General features: G+C 42.0%; 1 pseudogene; it reads right to left on the reverse strand.

Moving 5' to 3' along the window:
- Positions 1–548: 548 nt before the first annotated feature.
- LOC100441731 (ubiquitin-ribosomal protein eS31 fusion protein-like) lies at positions 549–1,075 on the reverse strand (annotated as a pseudogene).
- Positions 1,076–9,734: the final 8,659 nt, after the last annotated feature.

Below are 9,734 nucleotides of genomic sequence, written 5' to 3' on the forward strand. Positions count from 1 at the left end.
AGAAGGGGACATAGACTGAATGTAGGGGTGTCAAAAAAATCTTAGAGCCATGTTTGAAAACTTCCACACCTACTCACCTACGGCTCAATGCATTTGGGTGATTTTTATATATATTTAATAAATGTTTATTTTGCCTTAAGGGGCATTTTTCTCACTTCAGACTTGTTTTTAGGACTGTTTGAGAAATTCTGAGTGACATCCATTGGTCAGGCACATCAATGATTTAACTGGAAACAAGAATTTGCCTCCTAGATTTCTTTTTTTTTTTTTTTGCCTCCTAGATTTCTTCTTTTTTTTTTTTTTATATTTAGACAACTTACATTAAATATAACTTCTGCCAAACTATAGGTAGTCTAAGAATTGAAAATATCAAGACCTTTACAAGTGGTTGGCACCTGGCAGGTATACAGAACCATTGGGTTACACAATCCCCAGAAGCAACATTCACACAGTGATAGCAGAAGCACTACTAAAGGAAATGGTGTGACCATCAATTTGGTGCTTAAAAACTATTTTTACTGCAATAAAACCCAACAATAAATGTTAGTTCATTTCTTTTATTAACTCATACAGTTAGTTGTCTTCTGGTTTGTTGAAGCAGTAAGTCAGACAACATTTGCCACAACAATGTCTGTCAAAGTGGCTTGCCATAAACACCCCAGCACCACATTCATCAGAAGGGCACTCTCGACGAAGGCGACTAATTTTGCCATTCTCATCCGCCTTCTAATATTTCAGGACAGCCAACTTAACCTTCTTTCTCTTGTGCTTATTCTTCTTGGGAGTGGTGTAAGACTTCTTTTTCCTTTTCTTAGCACCACCACGAAGTCTCAAGATGAAGAGTAGACTCCTTTTGAATATTGTAGTCAGACAAAGTACGTCCATCTTCCAGCTGCTTGCCAGCAAAGATCAGTCTCTGCTGATCAGGAAGAATTCCTTCCTTATCCTGGATCTTGGCCTTTACATTTTCTATCGTATCCAAGGGTTCGACCTCGAGGGTGATGGTCTTCCCCGTAAGGGTTTTCACGAAAATCTGCATTTTGGTGGCGGCTCCAGCGCAGATGGCGGATCGAAAAGGAAGCGCCTCCTAGATTTCTAATTAGAGCAAAGCAACTTCATCAGCTTTGTAAGGTACTTTCCAGGCCGGGCGCGGTGGCTCACTCCTGTAATCCCAGCACTTTGGGAGGCCAAGGTGGGCGGATCACCTGAAGTCAGGAGTTCGAGACCAACCTGCCCAACATGGTGAAACCCTGTCTCTACTAAAAATACAAAAAAATTAGCCGGGCATGGTGACAGGTGCTTGAAATCCCAGCTACTTGGGAGGCTGAGGCAGGAGAATCGCTTGAACCCGGGAGGCAGAGGTTGCAGTGAGCCGAGATGGTGCCACTGCACTCCATCCTGGGCAACAAGCAAAACTCCATCTCGAAAAAAAAAAAAAAATTCCAATGCTATATAAACATCTCTAAGTTATCTTCACACAAGACCCTCTCAACCTTAAAGTAGAACTAGTATAGGACACCAGCCCACTCCCCCCCTACACAAGTCAATAATTCTGTATATCTGGTCTCCTTATCTGTAGGTGGTGTACATGAGCGTCATATTCATGAGTCCAGTGATTTGTTTTAAATAGTTTGACATTCCCTCTTGTGATGTGTTACCAAGGCTAGGCTATGGTACCCAACTGTTGGTCAAACACTAGTGTAGATGTTGCTGTGAAGGTAATTTTTAGACATGATTAATGTTTATAAAAGCACATTACCACTATAATGTAGGTGGCCTCATCCAATCAGTTGAAGACCTTAAGAATAAAGACTGAGCTTTCCCAAAGTAGAAAGAATGCTGCCTCAAGACTACAACATAGAAACCCTGCTTGAGCTTCCACCTTGCTGGCCCTCCCTACAGGTTTCAGACTCAAAGCTGCTACATCAGCTCCTAACTGCATTTCCGGCCTGCTGGACTATAGTACAGATTTCAGACTTCCCAATCCCCACAATTGCATGAACCAATTATTTAAAATAGAAAAAAAATCTTAAAATATATTTAGATACAGAAAGAAATGAGAGATTCTATTGGCTCTGTTTCTCTAGAGAGCATGAACTCACCTTTTGTAATATTCTGTGCGTTAATGATTAAGTTGAACTTATAAAGATTTGCAAGGAAAAAATCAACGTAAATCTAGATTGTTAGAGGCTCTGTATACAACCTATGTTCAGAGGCTATCAGTGATAGGGTTTGGGACTTTCTCCCCACCCAAATCTCATGTTCCATTGTAATCCCCAGTGTTGGAGATGGGGTGTGATGGGAGGTGATTAGATCATGGGGACGAATTCTCATGAATGGTTTAGCACCATCCCCTTGGTGCTGTTCTCATGATACTGAGTGAGTTATCATGAGATCTGGTTGTTTAAAAGTACATAGCAGCCAGGCATGGTGGCACTCACCTGCAATCCCAGCATTTTTGGAGGCAGCGGCAGGTGGATTGCTTGAGTCCAGGAGTTTGAGACCAGCCTGGGCAACATGGCAAAACCTCATCTCTACCAAAAATACAAAAAAATAGCCGGACGTTGTGGTGCAAGACTGTGGTCCCAGCTACTCTGGAGGCTGAGATGAAAGGATCACTTGAGCCCAGATGTCAAGGCTGCAGTGAACCGAGATTGCACCACTTCCACTCCAGCCTGGACAACAGAGCAAAGACCCTGGCTCAAGAAAAAAAAAAAATGCATGTAGCATCTCCCCCGTCTCTCCTTTCCTCCTGCTCCTAGCCATTTGAAGTGCCCCCTCCTGCTTCATCTTCCACCATGATTATAAGTTTCTGAAAGCCTGCCCAGAAGCCAAGCAGATGCCAGAATCATGCTTCCTGTACAGCCTGCAGAACCATGAGCCAATTAAAGCTCTTTATAAATTACCCAGTCTCAGGTATTTCTTTGTAGCAACCTGAGAATGGACTAACACAATCAGTCTGTGATACTGGACAAAATTTTGACAGTCTCCTCCTCATAGCCACCAAGCCAAAGTGCCATTGCCAACATGGTGATGGTTTCCTCATTTGCAGTAATGTATAGGATTATGTTTACATTTAGCTGTACATAGTATACACCCTCAAAGCTGATTAAATGAGTCACTCAACACTGTTTACAAGAAAAGACTTAACAGATGAAAAAAAAACCTGTATCTTTTGAGTATAAACAGTGATGTTGACTGGTTCAGAAGTTTCTGAAAGGCAGAACAAGAGTGGGGAAAATATGTTTTGTAATTGATTTGCAAACAGAAGTGGAAAAGTTATCAAGTAATAAACCAGCATAGCTCTGGAAGAAATACCTCTTGTCAAATTAATGTAATTTTTTTCAACAGAGTTATTTGTCTGTTGGAACAGGAGGAAGTGATGGATATCATTTGTCCTCGATGTAGCCAGGTATTTTATCCTGTCTGACATTACTTAGTTGTAAACTAGGAAAAAAAACATAATCTAACACCTCAGTTCTTAAGTGGGTGTATTTGAGAATGCTAAAGGATTTGTTCTCAGTTGTTTTTTTTTTTGTTTGTCTTTGTTTTTGTTTTTGTTTTTTTGTTTTGAGACAGAGTTTTGCTCTTGTTGCCCAGGCTGGAGTGCAATGGTGCATTCTCAGCTCACCACAACCTCCGTCTCCCGGGTTCATTTTCAATAGATCACCACCTAGAGCAAAGCAAGTGGCATCTTCAGGTTTCCATTGTGATATGACTGTGCCTAGAACTATGGTACTTGGCGGTAAGTAGCCATGAGTAGGAGAAAAGGGTACCAACAATTGGGGATTCTTTTAATTCCATGTCGTTTTTTCCATTGGCGATTGACTTTTATTTCTTCCCTCCCTGTGCCTTCTCCTGGAATAGGATATAAATTTGCCTCTACATCTTACACTTCATAGTGCCAGTCATCTGCAAAGGTTGACCCTCTGTGCTTTCTTTTTAATATTTGGCATTTTGTTGATTTTTCTCATGGAGCACATTGGAGCTGTGCGCTCTTGTCCAGGGGAAGCCCTCTAAGATTTCTACAAGTGTGAGTTAAAGATTTATTCGGATTTTGACCTTCTCAGTGTACCCTTCTTCCACTGCTATGAATTATCAGCTGTTGGTATTAGAGTCTGTCCCACATTAAGATCATATCACCCGCACTTTCTAAAAAATTTTAAAAGAACTACATTTTTAAGGGATTCTTTATAGAGTAACACATCACATATTTTCTTTACAAGACAAAATTTAATATGTTTAAACGATGACTTAAATTTAACAAGGAATTCTCAGGAACTCATCAATGCATATTAAGAAGCTTGGGCTTTACTCTATAGATCAGTGGGTCTCAAAGTTTAGAGTATATTAGTATTCCCTATGAAAATTACTAAAAAGTACAGAATCTAAGGCCCTAATCCCAGAGCTTCTAGTTCAGTAAGTCTGGGTTGGACACAGTAATCTGCATTTGTCCAAGCACCATAGGTAATTGCGATATAGAAAGTCCTTAGACCGGCCGGGCGCGGCGGCTTACGCCTGTAATCCCAGCACTTTGGGAGGCCAAGACAGGCGGATCACGAGGTCAGGAGATCGAGACCATTCCTGGCTAACACGGTGAAACCCCGTCTCTACTAAAAATACAAAAAAATTGGCCGGGCGTGATGGCGGGCGCCTGTAGTCCCAGCTACTCTGGAGACTGAGGCAGGAAAATGGCGTGAACCCGAGAGGCGGAGCTTGCCGTAAGCCGAGATCGCGCCACTGCACTCCAGGCTAGGCGACGGAGCAAGGCTCCGTCTCAAAAAAAAATAAATAAATAAAAGTCCTTAGACCGTACTTTGAAAAACACCATTGTAGGAAGAGAGATACTGAAGGCTCCCAAGCAAGTGTGTGGTATTGTGGCATGATCAGACATGTATTTTAAATGGGTTTTGCTGCAGATGAACTGGAAGAAGGACCAGTTTGGAGGCTGTTTCAGTAACCCAAGAAAGCAATGATGGAGATGGGGCAGGATATTAGTAAGGACTGAAAGGAGAAGATAAATATGAAAGTATATTGGGAGTTCTAAATTAAAATGCCTATAGGAGCTAGTCAGGTAACATAAACAAGTGCAGAGACTCAAGAAAAGACTGTAAGTAGTGACAGATGTACAGGACATGCCCCATCTAAAGAATACAGCTGCAGCTGGGTGTGGTGGCTCACGCCTTTAATCCTAGCACTTTGGAAGGCCAAGGCAGGTGGACCACTTGAGGTCAGGAGTTTGAGACCAATTGGCCAACATGGTGAAACCCTGTCTCTACTAAAACATACAAAAATTAGCCGGGTATAGTGGCACACACCTGTAGTCCCAGCAACTTGGGAGACTGAGGTGGGAGAATAGCTTGAACTCGGGAGGTGGAGTTTGCAGTGAGCCGAGATCGCACCACTGCACTCCAGCCTGGTTGACAAAGTGAAACTCTATCTCAAAAAAAAAAAAGACAGCTGCTTCTCTCTTCTGGCTGATCTTGGCTATACTGGAGTGTGGCTCCAATGTTACCAAATACTCTTGTTTTTCAAAAGAATCTAGAATTTGGCATTTAAAATGCAAAACATCCTCATTTTTAAATAGTGGCAACAAATTTAAATTCTTTCAATGGAAGCCAAACACGATGGCCCACAGATCCATTTGCAACCTCTTTTTTTCGATGAGGAGGAAAAGGGAAACATCATGGATGACAACTGACTCATGGATGCTCACACTGAGAATTCAGGACAAAGAGCCATTAAGGGAAAAATGAAGGCATCTTTTTTGAATTTGAGCTTAAGAAGTCTGAGATTTCCAAGGGGAGATGTTCAGGTAGAAGTTGCTGTATGTGTCTGAAGCTCAGAAGAAAGGTCTGAGAGAGAGAGGTTTAGGATAAGCAAGTATGCAGTACAATGTACAACATCACATGCACATTTAACCTGTGCAAATTCAATCAAACACAGATGACAAAATGGAGAGAGAGAAAAACAAACTAAACAGAATAATTTCCCCACTCAGCATGTGCACCAAAGTGAGTTTGCAATGGAAAATGTGAGTCTCTTCCCTCATTTCATCTCGGTTCCTCACATCACTAACAGGTAAGCCACTTTGTTGTACTATGTCTAATTCTAAGTACTTTGCTAAGGAATTTTCAAGGGTAAATTTACATGCAATATTTTTGCCTTACACACTAATTTTAGAGCCTCCCTTCCAATTTCTGAGTCCGCTATATTAAAACCATGAGAAAGGATGAGATCATCCTAGAGAAGAATGTAATGAAAAGAGCAGTGGTGTAGCACTGGGTCCAGGAGAACATCAATGTCTGAGAAGGAAAGAAGAATCCGTGGAAAAGAAAGGAAACAAATAAAAGGCTATGAAGAAGCCCAAAAGAGTGTCAGGGACACCAATACATTGGTCTTTTATGTCATATACAGAAGAAAATTCCAGTAGAATAAGGACTGAAAATATGTTCATTAGATTTTTACAATTGGAAGGTCATTGGTAACCTTAGTAAGAACTCTTTCAAACTGCCTGGATAAGTTTGCCAGTGCTGCCGTAACAAAGTATCACAGACTGGGTGGCTTAAACAACAGGAATTTATGTTCTCGCAGTTCTGGAGGCTAGACGTCAGAGATTAAGGTGTCAGCAGGGTTGGTTTCTTCTGAGGCCTCTCTCCTTGACATGCAGGTAACTGTCTTCTCTGTGTCTTCACATGGCCTTACACAGTTGTCCATCTGTGCATGTATCTGTGTCCTAATCACTTCTTATAAGGACACCAGTCATATTGGATTAGGGCCTACCCTTGTGAACTCATTTTGACTTCATTACCTCTTTAAAGACCCTATCTCAGCGGGGCGTGGTGGCTTATACCTGTAATCCCAACACTTTGGGAGCCCAAGGAGGGCAGATCACAAGGTCAAGAGATCAAGACCAGCCTGGCCAACATGGTGAAACCCTGTCTCTACTAAAAATACAAAAATTAGCTGGGCGTGGTGGCACACGCCTGTAGTCCCAGCTACTTGTGAGGCTGAGGCAGAAGAATCGCTTGAACCCTGGAGGCGGAGGTTGCAGTGAGCTGAGATTGTGCCACTGCACTCCACCCTGGTGACAGAGCGAGATTCTGTCTCAAAATAAAATAAAATAAAATAAAAAAGACCCTATCTCCAAATGCAGTCACATTCTGAGGTGTTGGAAATTAGGACTTCAACATATAATTTTGGGATGGGGGTGGAGGGACACACTTCAGAAGAAACCAGATTTCAGGGTAGTGGGGAGATAAGTGAATTGAAGAGAAATGGGGAGGTTGGAAGTAGAAACAACTGGAGAAATTTGAATAAGACAGGGAACAGCTAGATTGGCTTTGACAACCAAAGGAAGAGCTTTTTAACCTGGGAAAAACTCAAGGTGTTGATAAGCTGAGGGGAAGATACCAGTGAAGAAAGAGAAATAAAAGTGTGTGGGAGGCCAGGCACGGTGGGTCCCACCTGTAATCCCAGCACTTTGGGAGGCCGAGGTGAGCGGATCACAAGGTCAGGAGTTCAAGACCAGCCTGGCCAACATGGTGAAACCCCGTCTCAACTAAAAATACAAAAATTAGCCAGGCACAGTGGTGTGCGCCTGTAGTCCCAGCTACTTGGGAGGCTGAGGCAGGAGAATTGCTTGAACCCGGGAGCCGAGATTGTGCCACTGCACTCCAGCCTGGGTGACAGGGAGAGACTACATCTCAAAAAAAAAAAAAAAAAAAAGGTGTGTGGGAGAGGCAATGGGTCAAACACATGGGTGCTTTGCTTCACATGGAAGGAAGAGAGCCTGGGGGAAAAGAGATGAGGATGGGTAGGAATGCACACAATCAGATAACACAGAAAGGAAAGGACCTCAGCTTTCTCAGCCAAGTGGGACACAAGGCCATTCATCAGGATTTGAGAGAGCAGCTAAGGTTTGCGTGATGGGCTTGTAAGGAAGGTTTGGAATCGTTGATGAGGAAGGTAGGAGAGGGAGTAGATGGAGGACAAATCTGGAGTGACACTGATCCTATTTGAATTCTAACCCTGGATCTTCACTGGTTTACCATGTGACTTTAGCTAAATTGTCTAATTGTTCCTTTTCATGTTATTCGCCTATATGAAGTAGGGTTAATAATAACTACTATGAATGCATTATTGGGAACATTAAATAATAAAATGGGTGCATTTTCAGTGACATTATGAGTATCATTCTGCTTCTTTCATTACCCAATGCTAGCAAGCTAGTTCTAACTTTCGTCTTATTTTTCTTTATTCAAGCTTCATCTGGACCATTTTTCAAGAGCTCAGTGGTCTGACTAGATATGATGATGCCACTCCATGTCCATTCAAAAGTTAAGTGAGGAGGTGTTACCTTACCTATTTAGTCACAATGGTTTTCAGAACATTCCAAATAAAACCTGCTTTTTCTCAAAGAAAATAAAATATACATATACCAAAACATTTTCAAATTAAAATAGGCACTGAACAGACATATTGCTGTCAGGAATAATCTAAGCTCTACTCAAAGCTGGTTTGTAGGATTGTAAATTGAGACCAGCCTTTGCTTCTTACTCTATAGGGGCAGTGAGTCAGGATTTCCTAAAATTAAGCAATCATGTAAAATGCATTAGTGCCTTCCAGAACACCTCGGGCTTCCTTGTGCCAAGAAATTAACATGTTTTCTACTTGGCATCTCATTTATATTCCCCAGTGACCCCATTAAGATCCTTCTATCAACCTGAGTCAGTATGATAATGTAGCTAAGATTCATCACTGAAAGTTTATTTTTTCTGGAAATGCATTAGCTTGGTGATGATTGCTACATATCAGTGGGAGGGTTGGATTCCAAGTCTGAATCGTGACTTTATAGTCAAAGTTACACTAGTTATTAGTCCTATTTGAACCTCTCACATTGCTTAACATGATTTCAATCTGGTTTTTGTCCCAACTGTACCACTGAAACTTTCCTTCACTACCAGTAATCTCCTAATTGCCAACGCTTTGTTCTTATTCTATTTGAACTTTCTTTTTGTTGTTGTTGTTGTTTTTTGTTTTGTTTTGTTTTGTTTTTATTTAAGACGGAGTCTCGCTCTTGTTGCCCAGGATGGAGTGCAATGACGTGATCTCGGCTCACCGCAACCTCTACCTCCCAGATTGAAGCGATTTTCCTGCCTCAGCCTCCTGAGTAGCTGGGATTACAGGCATGTGCCACCACAGCCAGCTAATTTTTTGTATTTTTAGTAGAGATGGGGCTTCACCATGTTGGCCAGGCTGGCCTCAACCTCCTGACCTCAGGTGATCCACCCGCCTCAGCCTCCTGAAGTGCTGGGATTACAGGAATGAGCCACCGTGCCCGGCCTCTATTTGAACTTTCTGTACCAATTTCACCTCTGTATTGAAAGACATTTTGTTTCCAAAACAGCATTTTTTTCCTAGTGACCTTCTATCTTTCTTCACTGATTACTTCTTACTCCTGTACCAACCCCCGGAATGCTGCAGTTGTCCCAGGGTTAATGTCATTGTCCCTCCTCCTGTCAAGTGTCAGAAATTCAAATGGTAGCAGGGACTAGGCCAGGCAGGTAACATGAAAGTCAGATATAATTAATAGGTAGCATGGGGACTCTGGCAGAGAAGATGCATACCCCATATGAAGGCACCTACAACTGAAAGCTTTTTAAATACCATCGTGGCCAAAAAACTTTCATAGACTAAGCTGTATGGCTTTGTAATAACAGAGCTGTTCTCAG

The sequence above is a fragment of the Pongo abelii genome, chromosome 1 (genome assembly GCF_028885655.2).
Source record: "Pongo abelii isolate AG06213 chromosome 1, NHGRI_mPonAbe1-v2.0_pri, whole genome shotgun sequence".
Taxonomy (NCBI): domain Eukaryota; kingdom Metazoa; phylum Chordata; class Mammalia; order Primates; family Hominidae; genus Pongo; species Pongo abelii.